The following is a 16782-nucleotide window of genomic DNA, read 5'->3' on the forward strand; positions in this document are numbered from 1 at the left end:
CCCGGATTCACGCCATTCTCCTGCCTCAGCCTCCCGAGTAGCTGGGACTACAGGTGCCCGCCACCACACCTGGCTAATTTTTTTTTTTGTATTTTTAGTAAAGACGGGGTTTCACTGTGTTAGCCAGGATGGTCTCGATCTCCTGACCTTGTGATCCGCCCATCTCGGCCTCCCAAAATGCTGGGATTACAGGCGTGAGCCACCGCACCCAGAAAGGGTTTGTATTTGACATGAATTGAAAGCCCTCCCACCTGATTCTGTGCAGGGCATCATACCAGACAAGATAAGTAGCCACGGGGCTTTTAAGAAGTTGACAGGAACACCAGAACCTTGCTGGATAGAGTCCAGAGGCTGTGTTCTTGGCTGGCCCTCCCACCACGTGACCTTGATCAAGCTCTTCGCCTGTTCAGTCTCTTGACCTGCAGAAGCGGGGACAGGTTCAACATCGACTTTCCAACGTTAACAACTGATCACAATTGGTACTATCTTTCAGGAGGATGATTTTGGCAGTGCATACAAAATTTTAAAAAGGACACAACCAGTTAGCCAGGCGTGGTGGCACACACCTGTGGTCCTATCCCAGCTACTTGGGATGCTGAGGTGGGAGGATCACTTGAGCCTGGGAAGTCGAGGCTGCAGTGAGCTATGACCACACCACTGCACTCCAGCCTGGATGACAGAGTGAGACCCTGTCTCAGAAAACACACACACACACACTCACTTCTTGGAATCTATCCTAAATAAATATACACATAAGTGCATAGGATATACCACAGGATGTTCACTGCAACACTTATGAGTAATAATGACCTAAATGTTCACCATCATAAGACTGCCTTGTGATACACCTATACCTTGGGAAACTACACAGCCACTAAAAAGAATGAGGAAGGCACATAGGTGGCAAAACGAAAGCATCACCAGTGATGCATGATGGAGCGTAACAAGACAGGTTCATTAACAAAAAACAAATAATACATAGCATAAGCCCATTGCTATATTTATATGTGCATAATAAAAGAAAATGTAAAGAGAGACTTTCCTTTCCCCCTATGAAATGCTCTATTTTTATAATAAAACATTATTATTATTATTTTGTTGGGTTGTTATTGTTTTTGTTTGTTTGTTTGTTTGTTTTTTGAGATGGAGTCTCACTCTGTCGCCCAGGCTGGAGTGCAGTGGCACAATGTCAGCTCACTGCAACCTCCGCCTCCTGGGTTCAAGCAATTCTCCTGCCTCAGCCTCCCCAGTAGCTGGGATTACAGGTGTGTGCTACCACACCCAGCTAATTTTTGTAGTTTTAGTAGAGATGGGATTTCACCATGTTGGCCAGGCTGTTCTTGAACTCCTGATCTCAGGTGATCCTCCCACTTTGGCCTCCCGAAGTGTTGGGTATGATTTTGTTTTTGAGACAAGGTCTTTCTCTGTCACAAGTCATGGCATGATCACGGCTCATGACTGACTGCAGTCTCTACCTCCCAGGCTCAAGCGATCCTCCCGCCTCAGCCTCCTGAGTGGCTGGGACTACGGGTACATGCTACCAAACCAGCTAATTTTTGTATCTTTTGTAGAGACTGGGTTTCACCATGCTGCTGAGCCAGGCCTCAAACTCCTGGGCTCAAGCAATCTGCCTGCCTCAGCCTCCCAAAGTGCTGGGATTACAAGTATGAGCCACTACACCCAGACAATAAAAATTATTTTAAAATATTTTCATCTGTAGCATGCTCTACAAGGCAAGTCTATCTGGGTCAGTTTGAGTAAGCAGTTTGAGTTCTTTACATAATTTTTAAGTCTTTTTTTTTTTTTTTGAGACAGAGTCTCGCTCTGTCTCCCAGGCTGGAGTGCAGTGGCACAATCTCGGCTCACTGCAAGTTCCGCCTCCCGGGTTCACACCATTCTCCTGCCTCAGCCTCCCGAGTAGCTGGGACTACAGGTGCCCGCCACCACGCCCGGCTAATTTTTTGTATTTTTAGTAGAGACGGGGTTTCACTGTGTTAGCCAGGATGGTCTCGATCTCCTGACCTCGTGATCTGCCCGCTTCTGCCTCCCAAAGTGCTGGGATTACAGGCGTGAGCCACCGTGCCTGGCCTCTTTACATATTTTTTTTTTTTTTTTTTTTGAGACAGGGCTTGCTCTGTTGCCCAGGCTGGACTACAGTGATGCAATCACAGCTTATTGCAGCCTCGACCTCCCAGACTAGAGCAATCCTCCCACCCCAGCCTCTCTAGTAGTTGGGACTACAGGTGTTCATCACCACACCTGGTTAATTTTTTATTTTTTGTAGAAACAGAGTCTCCCTATGTTACCCAGGCTGGCCTTGAATTCCCGGGCTCATGAGATCCTCCTGCCTCAGCCTCCCAAATTGCTAGGGTTACAGGCATAAGCCACCACACCCAGCAGGTTTGAATTATTAAACTACCAATGGAACTTGATGAGAGATTTGCTTAAAATTCCTCAGATTCAGATGTATCTAGTGCTTGATGCTTCACCTTCACCCAATAACCTTATGAAGTAGGCTATCTGACAAGTAAAGACATTGAGGCCCCTGGACTCTAATTTTTAATTTTTAAAATTTTTATTTATTTATTTTTTTATGTAACACTTCACAGATTTGTGTGTCATCCCTGTGCAGGGGCCACGCTAATCTTCTCTGTATCATTCCAATTTCAGTAGCTGTGCTGCTGAGCCAAGCACCAGAATCTAATCTTTAAGGCTTTTTCTACTACATAGATAATTGAATCCTATGGGTTTCCACAAAACTATTTATGTTCCTATCATCTGAGGTCTCAAACATATGAGGACATTTACCACACTGTATTGTAATTGTGTCCTCAAGCACAATACTACTCAAAATGTCCTCTGTTGATTTTTTTTTTTTTTTTTTTTTTTGAGACAGAGTCTCGCTCTGTCGGCCTGGCTGGAGTGCAGTGGCGCGATCTCAGCTCACTGCAAGCTCCGCCTCCCGGGTTCACGCCATTCTCCTGCCTCAGCCTCTCAAGTAGCTGGGACTACAGGTGCCCACCACCAAGCCCGGCTAATTTTTTGTATTTTCAGTAGAGATGGGGTTTCACCGTGTTAGCCGGGATGGTGTCGATCTCCTGACCTTGTGATCCGCCCACCTTGGACTCCCAAAGTGCTGGGATTACAGGTGTGAGCCACCGCGCCCGGCTACTGTTGATTCTTTTTTGTTGGTTGGTTGGTTTGTTTTTGAGACAGAGTCTCTCAGCCTGTCGCTCAGGCTGGAGGGCAGTGTCCCGACCTCGGCTCACTGCAACCTCCGTCTCCTGGGTTCAAGCAATTCTCTTGCCTCAGCCTCCCTAGTAGCTGGTACTACAGGCACATGCCACCACACCTGGCTAATTCTTGTATCTTTAGTAGAGACGAGGTTTCACCATGTTGGCCAGGCTGGTCTTGAACTCCTGACCTCAAGTGATCCACCCGCCTCAGCCTCCCAAAGTGCTGGGATTATAGGCGTGAGCCACTGTGCCTGGCCTCTGTTGAATCTTAAACTAAAAAATTAAAATTTGTATTTTGTATGTCTTTGAGGTTTTAAAATCTTATTTTTCTGGTAATTTATTTTTATTATATTTTACAGCAGTATCCACCTGCAACAGTTGGACAATTTAAAAAACCAGTACTTTAGCACTCTGAGAGGCACGGGGCTGCCGGAGAGAGAAGAGTTGTCTAAACTGAGGAAGGTAGCCAGGCGTGGTGGCTCACGCCTGGGATCCCAGCACTTTGGGAGGCCAAGATGGCAGATTGCTTGAGCACAGGAGTTCGAGACCAGCCTGGACAATATAGCAAAACCCCGTCTCTATTTAAGTTTAAATAAAGAAGAATTTAAAGAAAAAATAAGCTGTGGCAGGTGCTCCATGTTTGGTGTATGAATGAATACATCACTGAAGGAATGACTGTATGAGTGTGAGAGAATCAGCCACATGAAGAAAAATGCCCAGAATCCAGGTTTCTCATTTAGAGCCATTCAAAGGGTGAGAGCTTAGGATGTCAAGTTCATTACCAGACTTGATATGCACATCACTAAACCTGCACCCTTCTGATTTTAAAGATGGAGGTGGGAGACCTTTCTCCCCCAAGTCATAGAACTGATCAACAAAGAAAAAAAATAACAAAAAGAGCCACATACAAATAACAAGCAATATTTACTGCTCGTGATTTTAAAACTCAAACTAGGTTAGTAGACTAAGATAAACATTCTCCTTACCATTTTCACCAAGTAACAGGAAACACAGCCCATATGCACAAACATCCTATTTTAAGGACTGCTGGTTTTTGGGTTTTGTTTTGAGACAGGGTCTCACTGGAGTACAGTGTTGCGGTCATGGCTCATTGCAGCCTCAACCTCCCTGGCTCAAGCAATCCTCCCATCTCAGCCTCCTGAGTAGCTGGGACTACAGTCGAACGCCACCACACCTGGCTAATTTTTTTATTTTTTGTAGAGACAGGGTGTTGCTGTGTTGCCCAGGCTGGTCTTGAACGCTTGCCTCAGCCTCCCAAAGTATTGGATTATAGGTGTGAGCCACCGCATCCAGTCAAGGACTACTGTTTGAAGTGGAGGCTTTTGAACACACTTACCCCGGGATGATGAAACTGAGGAGTGAGCAGGATTTAGCCCTAGGGCACAGGTTCCTCAAGTCTACCTTGAAGTGCTTCAACTGTGCAGGAAACACCTTCCACCTAAAGTTTCTGCCTCTAAACAGGAGCAAAGACGCCCCACTCAAGAAAAGTTCCAGGTACACCTTGCTCCGTTTTGGGAATTCCCACTGGCACTTTCCAGAAACAAGTAGGTCTCTTTAAACTTAAAGGCACCTGGGGCCAGGTGCAGTGGCTCACGCCTGTAATCCCAGCAGTTTAGGAGGCTGAGGCAGGTGGATCACCTGAAGTCAGGAGTTTGAGACCAGCCTGGTCAACATGGTGAAACCCCGTCTCTAGTAAAAATACAAAACTTAGCTGGGCATGTTGGTGCGCACCTGTAATCCCAGCTAGTTAGGAGGCTGAGGCAGGAGAATCGCTTGAACCCGGGAGGAGGAGGTTGCAGTGAGCCAAGATGGCGCCACTGCACTCCAGCCTGGGTGACAGAATGAGCCTCTATCTCAAAAAAAAAAAAAAAAAAAAAAAAAAAAAAGGCACCTGGAATTACAAAAATTGCATTTTTTTTTTTCCTGCAAAGTTGTGCAGTGGAAAGCAAGGTCAGAGCAGCCCTCAGTCCTTATCCCAGGCTACTCCCCTTCCTCTTGGCATAAATCTTTTAGGCAAACCTATTTATTCTCCCCTCTAAAGTGTCAATTTCACATCTGCAAATGGGATCATAGTAATAGTAGTACCTGGATTAATGTGAGGATTAAATAGCAAAAGTGTGTAGAACCCTTAGCTTGGGCCTGACACAGTGAGCCTTTGATGAACGCAAGCTTGGGGCTCTCTCTAATCACAAGCCAAAGTAGAAATCCAAAGAAGTCTGGACCAGTGACAGATACCATTTATTCAGCACGTGCCATGTGCCAGAAACAGTGTTAAGTAAGATCTTTATTAGCTGGTAGGATGCTTTCTTTCTTTTTTTTTTTTTTCTTTTAAGAAACAGGGTCAGCTGGGCATGGTGGCTCATGCCTGTAATCCCAGCACTTTGGGAGGCCGAGGTGGGTGGATCACTTGAGGTCAGGAGTTTGAGACTAGCCTGGCCAACATGGTGAAACTCCATCTCTACTAAAAATATAAAAATTAGCTGGGAGTGGTAGCAGGTGCCTGTGATCCCAGCTACTCGGGAGGCTGAGGCAGGAGAATCGCTTGAACCTGGGAGGCAGAGGTTGCAGTGAGCAGAGATTGTGCCATTACACTCCAGCCTGGGCAACAAGAGCAAAACTCTGTCTCAAAAAAAAAAAAAAAGAAACAAACAAACAAACAGGGTCTTGCTCCGTCACCCAGGCTGGACTACAGTGGCACAATCATAGCTCACTGCAGCCTCAAAATTCTGGGCTCAAGCAATCCTCCCACACCAGCCCCTCAAAGTGTTGAGATTACACACATGAACCAACATGCCCAGCGCTAGTGGAATTCCATTTTTTCTTTTTTTCCTGTGGGTATGTTTTTGTTTTTATTGTTGTTATTATTATTATTTTTTGAGACGGGGTCTCACTGTGTTGCCCAGGCTGGAGTGCAGTGGCACAAACATAGCTCACTGTAGCCTCAACCTCCTGGGCTTAAGTGATCCTTCTTCCTCAGCCCCCCAGTTAGCTGGGACTACAGTCACGCAACACCACGCCTGGCTAATTTTTGTATTTTTTGTAGGGATGGGATTTCGCCATGTTGCCCAGGCTGGTCTCAAACTCCTGAAATCAAGCAATCCTCTCTCCTCAGCTTCCCAAAGTGCTGGGATTCCAGGTGTCAGCTGCCACACCCAGCTTGGTAGAATTCTTAGTACAATTCTCTGGAGTAGCTACTCTCAGTGTCTCGTTTTATTTTACTTTTTATTTATTTATTTTTGAGACAGGCTCTCCCTCTGTCACCCAGGCTGGAGTGCAGTGGCATGATCACAGCTCACTGCAGCCTCGACCTCCCAAGCTCAAGTTATCCTCCCACCTCAGCTTCCCGAAGAGCTTGGAATACAGGCATGTGTTACCACACCTGGCTAATTTTGCAGAGATGAGGTCTCACTATGTGGCCTAGGCTGGTCTCAAACGCCTGGGCTCAAGTGATCTTTCCACCTTGATCTCCCAGAGTGCTGGGATTCCAGGTGTGAGCCACTGTGCCTGGCCCTGCATCTAATTTTAGAGAGCCAGAAAGGTGAGGTCCTCTGTCCAAGCTCTCCCAGCTCAGAGAGGCTCCCTGCCTTGCTCCCCATCACCCCACTTTCATGACGTTCATGCTGCCCTGTTCTTGTCCTCTTCTGTGTTTCTCAGCCCAAAAGCGTGGGCATCAACTCTGGCTGGCTTTGTTGTTGTTCTCAAGCTTCTGTCATCATTGGTATAATTTTACATAAACTTGGCATTCCTTTAAATTTCAGAAAATATGTTCACTTCTTAAATATCTCCTGGGGGAGATAAGAGTTCTATAAATGATTTCGTTCTCCCCACCTTCATGTTGAACGTAAAAAGGCAAAGTCACTGGATCTCCGTTAACAAGTCATGTTGTTTATTGGTTTATTTTCATTTTGGAAACTCTTCTCCATGGTTAACCACTCTTCCTCCTCCTTAAAAAATCCCATGAGGAATTCGGATCAGACGCTGGGGCTGCAGGGCAGATCCCTGGGAGGATATCATGTTTCTAGAAGGCTCCTGAAAGCCAATAAGCATTGCAACCTGACTCTTAACTGACTTTTTACCTGTAGGATTATCTCCGGGCAGGAGGAAAAAGACACAGGCATGCTTTCTGGTCCCAAATAAAATGATGTATTTCGTGAAGGAAGAAAGTTTTAAACCAATAATTGAAATTCATTTGACCATAAAAAAGGCAATATAAAAGGGTAAGGACTCTGGAACCCAACTGCTTGGGTTTCAATACCACACAGCTCTGCCACTTATCTGTGTGATGCTGGCCAAGCTATTTAACGTCTCTGTGCCTTTATTTCCAGTCTATAAATTGAGGATGATAACAGTACCTAAATCCATATGTTTTGATGAAGATAAAATAGGGTATACAAGGGACTGGAAGGTTTCTTGGGACTCTCAGGACTAAAACTGGGAAAGTCACAAGCAAACTGATATGCGCCCATCACCTTAAGATGAAATGAGAGGCCGGGTGTGGTGGCTCATGCCTGTAATCCCAGCACTTTGGGAGGCCAAGGTGGGCGGATCACTTGAGGTCAAGAGTTCGAGACCAGCCTGGCCAGCATAGTGAAACTCTGTCTCTACCAAAAAATATAAAAATTAGCCAGGCATGGTGGTACCTGCCTGTAATCCCAGCTACTCAGGAGGCTGAGGCACGATAATCACCTTAACCTAGGAGGCAGGAGTTGCAATGAGCTGAGATCGCACCACTGCACTCCAGCCTGGGTGACAGAGTTAGACTCCATCTCAAAAAAAAAAGATGAAATGAGAGCGTATATGTACCTTTATTTTATTTATCTATTTTTAATTTTAAAATATTTTTAATTTATTAATTAAGATGGGGTCTCACAGTGTTGCCCAGGCTGGTCTCGAACCTCTAGGCTCAAGGAGTCCTCCCACTTCGGCCTCTCAAAGTGTTGGGATTACAGGCATGAGCCACCAAGCCCAGCCTACATGTACCTTTAGAAACAACACCTGCACTTTTTTTTTTTTAGATAGAGTCTTGCACTGTCGCCCGGGCATGATCTTGGCTCACTGCAACCTCTGCCTCCCAGGTGCAAGTAATTCTCCTGTCTCAGCCTCCCAAGTAGCTGGGATTACAGGCGCCTGCCACTATGCCCGGCTAATTTTTTGTATTTTTAGTAGAGACGGGGTTTCACCGTGTTGGCCAGGATGGTCTTGAACTCCTGACCTTGTGATCTGCCCACTTCGGCCTCCCAAAGTGCTGGGATTACAGGCGTGAGCCACCACGACCAGCCAACACCTGTACATTTTAATGCTCCTTCATCTTTTCTGTTTCTGTTCGTGGCTGCCTCCAGCCATCTTGATTCCTTGCCATTTGTCACTGTGGTCCTCATTTCCTCAATATCCACTCTGCAGGGGCCCATGAGATGCCTTTTATTCCTATCACTACACTGACTTGTTTCCCAAAGTTCCAAATACATGTCCTGGCCAGTCACGGGACAGCCATTAAGAGAATTTATTAAGTGCCAGGCAAAGAGCTTTTCAGCAAATCCTTCGGACTTTTCTTCTTCCTCAATTTTCAGGCGAACCGTAACTTAAAGGTTAAAATGGGGATAATACTCTCCTCCCCTTGCGTGAATGCCCACAATGGTTTTTGCTTATCTGTCCACTCCTCCTCTGTCTCTTAATAGTTGAAGAGCCTGGTGTGGTGGCTCCTGCCTGTAATCCCAGCACTGTGGGAGGCAGAGGCAAGTGGATCGCTTGAACCCAGGAGCTGAAGTCAGCCTGGGCAACATAGTGAGACTCCGTCTCTACAAAAAAATAAATAAAATTAGGTGGACATGGTGGCACATGCCTGGGGTCCCAGCTACTTTGGGGGGCTGAGGTGACAGGATCGCTTGGGCCTGGGAAGTCAAGGCTGCAGTGAGCCGTGATTGTGCCACTGCACTCCTGTCTGGGCAACAGAGTGAGACAGTCTCTAAAAAAAAAAAAAAAAAAAAAAAAAGCCCAAATAGTTGAATAATATGAATTATAGTGACAATTTTTTGAGAGCTTACTATGTATAATACTAGGCACTATATCAAACCCCTTAAAAATATCTCATTGGATCCTTATGAAAAATCCAAGGAATAGGTACCATTATTATCCCCATTTTATAGATGAAGAAACTGAGTCAGGGAGGCCAGCTCACTTCCCCTAGTGGCAGAACCAGGACTTGAACCCAAGTATGACTCCAGAGCCCTTGCTCCAAGCATTTCGCTATTCTGTTTCCTCTTCCTTCTCCTGCCTCAACTGTGCTTTCTGGCCAAGTTTCTGCCTTGATGACAAGGACTGAGCAGGAACTCAGTCCGCTCTTCTTTTTTTTTTTTTTTTTTTTTTTTGAGATGGAGTCTTGCTCTGTTGCCCAGGCTGGAATGCAGTGGGGCGATCTCGACTCAGTGCAAGCTCCGCCTCCCGGGTTAACACCATTCTCCTGCCTCAGCCTCCTGAGTAGCTGGGACTACAGGCACCCGCCACCACGCCCGGCTAATTTTTTGTATTTTTAGTAGAGACGGGGTTTCAGTGTGTTAGCCAGGATGGTCTTGATCTCCTGACCTCGTGATCCGCCTGCCTTGGCCTCCCAAAGTGCTGAGATTGTAGGCGTGAGCCACCGTGCCTGGCCTGCTCTTCTTTTTTTTGAACAATATAAACACGGTGTATTAACAGCAAATAGTTGTGAGGATGGAACGCTTGTGAAATGCATAGCAGTGTTCACAGCCACTGTGATCAGTATTATATGAGTATTTTGATTATTATTCCATCAGTATGTCCCTATTATATACTGAATTGTGTTCCCCAAAATGATAGGTTAGTCTTAACCTTCAGTACCTGGGAGTGAGACCTTATTAGGACATAGGGCCTTTGCAGATGTAATAAAATTAAAATGAGGTCAGGCCTGGCATGGTGGCTCACACCTGTAATTCCAGCACTTTGGGAGGCCGAGGTGGGTAGGTCACCTGAGGTCGGGAGTTCGAGACCAGCCTGGCCAACATGGTGAAACCCCATCTCTACTAAAAGCACAAAAATTTAGCTGGATGTGGTAGCAAGCACCTGCAGTCCCAGCTACTTAGGAGGCTGAGGCAGGAGAATCACTTGAACCCAGGAGGTGGAGGTTGCAGTGAGCCGAGATCATGCCACTGCATTCCAGCCTGGGCGACAGAGCAAGACTTCACCTCAAAAAAAAAAAAAGGTTAAAATTAAGTCATCAGAGTAGTCCTAAATCCAATCATTGGTGCCCTTATAAAAATAGACACAGAAACAGACAGACAGACACACACACACACACAGAACACCACGTGATGCATGTGATGATGGAGGCAGAGCTCAGAGTGATTCAGCTGCCAGTCAAGGAACACTAGTGATTGCTGGCAGCCACAGAGGCTGGGAGAGAGGCATGGAACAGCCTGTCCCTCAGAGCCTCCAGAAGGAACCAACCTTGCCAATACATAGATTTCAGACTTCTAGCCTCCAGAACTGTGAGACAGCAAAATTGTGTTGTGTTAAGCCACCCAGCGTGTGGTACTTTGTGAACAAATACACTTCCTGGCCAAGCGCAGTGGCTCACGCCTGTAATCCCAGCACTTTGCGGGGCCAAGGCAGGCAGATCACTTGAGGTCAGGAGTTCGAGACTAGCCTGGCCAACATGGTGAAACTCTCTCTACGAAAAATACAAAAATTAGCCAGGCGTGGTGGTGCACGCCTGTAATCCCAGCTACTCAGGAGGCTGAGGCACAAGAATTGCTTGAACCCAGGAGGCAGAGGTTCCAGTGAGCTGAGATAAAGCCACTGCACTCCAGCTTGGGCGACAAAGCAAGACTCTGTCTCAAAAACAAAATACACAAAAAAACAAATACAGTTCCCTTCCACAGCCTAGGTCCAGACCTTCACATTCTGTGCAAGTTCCTCTTCCAAGGGCCTCTTCAAATGCAGGCCTGCCTGCAGCTCTCTTTCCTCAAATCTGTCTTAACACACCAATTTCTGACTCCTTGGCCAAAAACCTGCGATGACACCTGAATACTTACACCAGTATTTCCTAAAGTTGCTTGAGATAAGGATCACCAGGATAACAGTTCAAATTACAGGTTCCCTGCTGGGTGTGGTGGCTCACGTCTGTAATTCTAGCACTTTGGGAGGCCGAGGCAGGTGGATTGCTTGAACCCACGGGTTTGAGACCAGCCTAGGCAACAAGGTGAAACCCCATCTGTACAAAAAATACAAAATATTAGACCGGTGTGGAGGCGCACACCTGTAGTCCTAGCTACTCAGGAGGCTGAGGTAGGAGGCTTGCTTGAACCTGGGAGGGCGAGACTGTAGTGAGTAGTGATTGTGCAACTGCACTCCAGCCTGGGCGACAGAGTGAGACCTTGTCTCAAAAAATAATAAAAATTATAGGTTTCCTGGGCCCCACTCCAGACTACCAGACATGAGATCACAGAAGAGGCGCTTGGAATCTGCATTTTTAATAAGCACCCAAGACAATTCTTTTCCTCAGGCACATTTGGGACACTCTGGCCTACAAGATAAAATCTGGAAGAGACTAAAGATCTTGCCTCGATGATCTCTGTAAAATGGCGCCAGCCTCCCCGTTCAAATGTCATCTCCCAAGGCTTCCCATTGTCTTTACATCCCTCCATGTGAACAGCCTGCCTCACCGTCCTTACCTTGATCAACCTCTGCTCAAACCTTTGTTCTTGCCATTCTCCTGCCCAGAACACCTCTTCCTTTTCTCCCATCATCTAGGTCTGATTCAGATGCCAGAGATCTTAAAATTATTTCTAATTGTTCCAAGATGGCTTCTCAATGACCTCAGAATAAAATTCAATGTCCTTGTCATAGCCTGCAAGAGGCTGCATGATCTGGTCACGGTCAGTCTCTCTCTCTCTTTTTTTTTGAGATGGAGTCTTGCTCTGTCACCCAGGCTGGAGTGCAGTGGCACAGTCTCGGCTCACTGCAACCTCCACCTCCCAGGTTGAAGCAATCTTCCCACCTCAGCCTCCCAAGAAGCTGGGATTACAGGTGTGTCCCACTGTGCTCGGCTACTTTTTGTATTTTTAGCAAAGATGGGGTTTCACCATGTTGGCCAGGGTGGTCTCGAACTCCTGACCTCAAGTGATCTGCCCTCCTCGGCCTCTCAAAGTGCTGGGATTACAGGCGTAAGCCACCAATGAGGCCTCAGTATCATTTGAAGCCATTCTTCTCCTTCACTCCAAGCTCCAGGCCTGGTCGGGTACAGTGGCTCATGCCTCTGTCTAAGCAGAAGGTATGTACATGTGCATGCATGCACACACACAAGCACACACACAACACACACACACACAACACACACACACACACACACTTACTCCATTCATTTCAGTCACTGTACCCTGTTTGATTAGTTGCCAACATTTAAAAATCAGGAAGTTTCACATAAAAACATCCAGTCTCTAACCAGATGCAGTGGCTCATACCTGTAATCCCAGCATTTTGGGAGACCAAGGAGGGAGGATCACTTGAGCTCAGGAGTTCCAGACCAGCCTGGGCAACATAGTGAAATCTCATCTCTACAAAAAAATATAAAAAACTAGCCAAGTATGGTGGCACATGCCTGTAGTCCTGGCTGCTCAGGAAGCTGAGGTGGGAGAATTGGTTGAGTTCAGGGTTTCAAGGCTGCAGTGAGCTATGATTGCACCGCTGTACTCCAGCCTGGGCAACAGAGCAAGACCCTGAAAAAAACAAACAAAAACCATCCAGCCTCTCTTAAAGAATCAGATCTGCCCACTTCAAAGCCCTCCTTCCCACGCAGCTGCAGCCATATGGACTGGAGGTGAGTCCCTCCTGTGGGGCGGAAGCTCTGGTCCCCTGCAGTCCCCACCCAGCCTCTCCTTCCACCCCACATTGGTGCACTTGCTGACTGTCTCTCACCCTTGTAACCCAGGCACTTAGCCTGTGCCTGGCTCTTAGCTAGACCTCAATAAATATGTGCTGAATGAATGAAAAAATACATGAATGGTTGCCCTCCCTCCTCCCTAAACCCCCCAGGTCACACCACTCATTTGGCCATTTAATCACAGCCTTCCTTGCAAGACTCACTAATTTGCTGCCCCACTGCCTGCCTCCTCAGTAGATATTATTAAAACACAAATCTGATTCTTTCATTCCCCAGTTTTAAATGTGTGGAGTCTCCCAGCATAAACTCTGCACCATGGCCTCCGAGGCCCTTCTCAATCTGCTTCCCACCTACTTTTCCAGTCCCGGATCTCCAGAGAGGGCCCCCACCCAGCACACACCCACACTCTACGTGCTGGCTGGGGAATACACCATGTTCTTTCCCTGCCCCCACACCACTGCCTGTGAAGCTCTGTCTCCTGGAATGCCTCCTCCCCTCCGTGCCTCTAGCAAACTCCTACTCATTCTTCAGCCCTAGCGCTAAGTCACTTCACCCGTGAAACACTCCAGACCCCCCTGCCCCAGGGCTGACTTAGTCATTTTCTCTCTGCTGCTCCCACTCTTCTCCTTTCATCCCCTGGCCTTAGCACTGAGTAATAGCTTAAAATAGCAGCTGGTGCTTTCTGAGCCCTGCTGTGTGCCAGGCACCAAGTGAGCTTTATCTCCCTTAATCCTCACGCCCATCCTGAGTCCCGGCCCCCTAAACCTGCAGAAACACAAGGATCACTTTCTCACCTCCAATGTCCCAGAGAAGCCATTTTGCTACCCTATTTTAAATTTTCTTTTTCCCTCCACTCCTCACTCTACCACCCCAGGCCTCCCATCCCACTTCCCAGCTTTATTTTCCTCCATGGCTCTTATCACTTACACACGATATACTTACATTCATTTATTTGCAAATGTCAGCTCCAGGATTTTGTCTTTTTTTAAAACCACAATTTCCTTAACATCTGGAATACTACATGGGGCCGGGTGCAGTGGCTCGTGCCTGTAATCCCAACACTTTGGGAAGCCAAGGAGGGAGGATTGCTTGAGTCCGGGAGTTCGAGAACAGCCTGGGCAACATAGTGAGACCCTGTCTTTTTTTGCTTTGTTGTGTTTTGTTTTGTTTTTTGAGACGGAGTCTCGCTCTGTCCCCCCGGCTGGAGTGCAGTGGCACCATCTCGGCTTACTGCAAGCTCCGCCTCCCGGGTTCATGCCGTTCAGTGAGATCCTGTCTTTACAAAAATTTAAAAATTAGCCAGGAGCGGTGGAGCGGAGGCTGGAACGTTTGCTGGAGGTAGGAGGATCACTTGAGCCTGGGAGGCAGAGGTTGCAGTGAGCTGTGATCATGCCACGGCACTCTAACCCGGACAACAGGATGAGGCTCTGTCTCAAAAAAAAAAAAAAAAGAAAAAAAAATAGACTAGTACATGGCACATAATAGATAATCAGTAATAATATATTTTTTTTTTGAGTTGGAGTTTCGCTCTTGTTGCCCAGGCTGGAGTGCAATGGTACGATCTCGGCTCACTGAAACCTCTGCCTCCTGGGTTCAAGCGATTCTCCTGCCTCAGCCCTCGAGTAGCTGGGATTACAGGCATGCGAAACCACACCCGGCTAATTTTGTACTTTTTAGTGGAGACAGGGTTTCTCCACGTTGGTCAGGCTGGTCTCAAACCCCCAAACTCAGGTGATCCACCCACCTCGGCCTCCCAAAGTACTGGGATTACAGGCGTGAGCCACTGCTCCCAGCCTTATAATAATAATTTTTTTAAAAAAAGAATAGAGACAGAGTCTCACTATGTTGCCCAGGCTGGTCTCGAACTCCTGAGCTGAAGCAATCCCCATGCCTTGGCCTTCCAAAGAGCTAGGAAACAGGCATGAACCATCACGCCCAGCCTCAATCAATAATTATTAAATCAAAGAAGGTAGATACTATTACTATCTTCATTTTACCCTGAGGAAACAAAGATTGAGACAAGTGTCCAGGGTTCCACAGCAGGGTGGTGGCAGAACCACATGTGATCCCTGAATGGTCAAGTCTAGTGCCCGCCTCCTTAGCTGCTGTGCCCACCATCTCCAGGGGAGTTTGTGGTTCCCTCTCCATGAGTCTGACTTCTCAGCTCAACCCTGAGTTCCTTGGAGGCAAGCACTCTGTCGCATTCATGTCTGTTTCTTTGTCTGATCCATGGTAGGTGCTCTAGGAACGTTTGTTGGAGCAGTCTGTCCATGGAGGGCGCAGTGCTCAATGGCAGGAATCAATCACAGCGTCATTCTTTCGTTGTTGTTTTCCTTTATCTCCATGCACAATGTTATACATACAGTTGGGGCTCATTACATACATGCTACATTAATGAATTATATTATGACAGTAGGTAATAAAAATAATTAGACAGCAATAATGACAATAATATGTAACACTTAGGGCATCCTTACTCTCTGTTGGGCACTATCCTAAGTGCTTTGTATATGAATTACGACAATTCATTGTCTTATTATGCTCATTTTACAGATGAGAAGACAGAGGTTCAAAGAAGTTAAGAACTTGCCTAAGGTCACATAGTTAGAAAATGGCAGAGGCAGGACTCAACTATATGTATCTGGCTTGAGTCATGCTCTTAATGATAGCTCTTGGCCTCTCTGAGGGATGTCTACTGAGAGGTTACCCGGTGTGAAAACAAAAAGAAGCATTTATTTATTACACATTTCCATTTTATTTCAAGGAATTCCTTTCAAAGGCTTCGGTAGGCAACATTATTTGCTAAATGAAACCCACTAATATCTGTACCAGACTTGATGGTTTGCAGAGCAGTTTCATGTATAGTTTCTCATCTGAGCCCTGCAACAATCTGGTGAGGTAGGCATTGCTGTCTACTTCTGTTTATAGAGGAACAGAGGAGAAATCTGAGGCTCTGAGTGGTTAAGGGAACAGGGTCAAGGTCACCCAGATAGCAAGGAGCAGAGCAACGATTCAAATAAATGTCTATCAGTTTAAAAAACAAAGATCTGAGTGCCTCCAAATATAAAGTTCTTTCATGCAACTTAAAATTAAATAAGCAAATAGAAAGCAGCTTAGCCAGTTTCTGGCACCTAGTAGATCTCATAAATGTTAACTATCAACTATCTTCATCAACACCTCCTGGGAAGTGGAATAGTTTGGCTGATGACTGCAGCCTGTCTGTTGACCCTGATGGAAAGATTATTCTTTTCATTCCAGTTCATCCCTGGTAATGTTGAAATAATGATCAATCTCCATTATCCCTGGAGTACCATAGAATGTTATGAGCTGGAAGGGGTTGTGGAGATGATCTCATCAGGTCCTGCATTTACAGATGGAGAAATTGAGTCCGAGAGACGGGTCAGAAAGCAAACCCGTGGCAGACCAAGCCAAGGACAAGGCTTAGGCACCGTGCCTGGCACATACTGCCTCCTGCAAAGCTGAGTTTTTACCTAAAAGGGCTCTCACGTCCTAAAGGCTACAGAAAACAATTCATTCGTCTCTCTGTCTGTGAGCACCACCACCCCGGCCCCGCACAAAAAGCAGTACAGTATTATAAGCTATTAACCAGAAAACAGATCATGTGACTTAATT

General features: G+C 46.5%; 1 non-coding gene across 1 annotated transcript; it reads right to left on the bottom strand.

Moving 5' to 3' along the window:
* Window positions 1-2587: 2587 nt before the first annotated feature.
* Window positions 2588-2694, bottom strand: LOC129022226 (U6 spliceosomal RNA). Its single transcript, XR_008496309.1, has one exon. It is a non-coding gene; the product is annotated as a U6 spliceosomal RNA (small nuclear RNA).
* Window positions 2695-16782: the final 14088 nt, after the last annotated feature.

The sequence above is a fragment of the Pongo pygmaeus genome, chromosome 21 (assembly GCF_028885625.2).
Source record: "Pongo pygmaeus isolate AG05252 chromosome 21, NHGRI_mPonPyg2-v2.0_pri, whole genome shotgun sequence".
NCBI classification, from domain to species: Eukaryota; Metazoa; Chordata; class Mammalia; order Primates; family Hominidae; genus Pongo; species Pongo pygmaeus.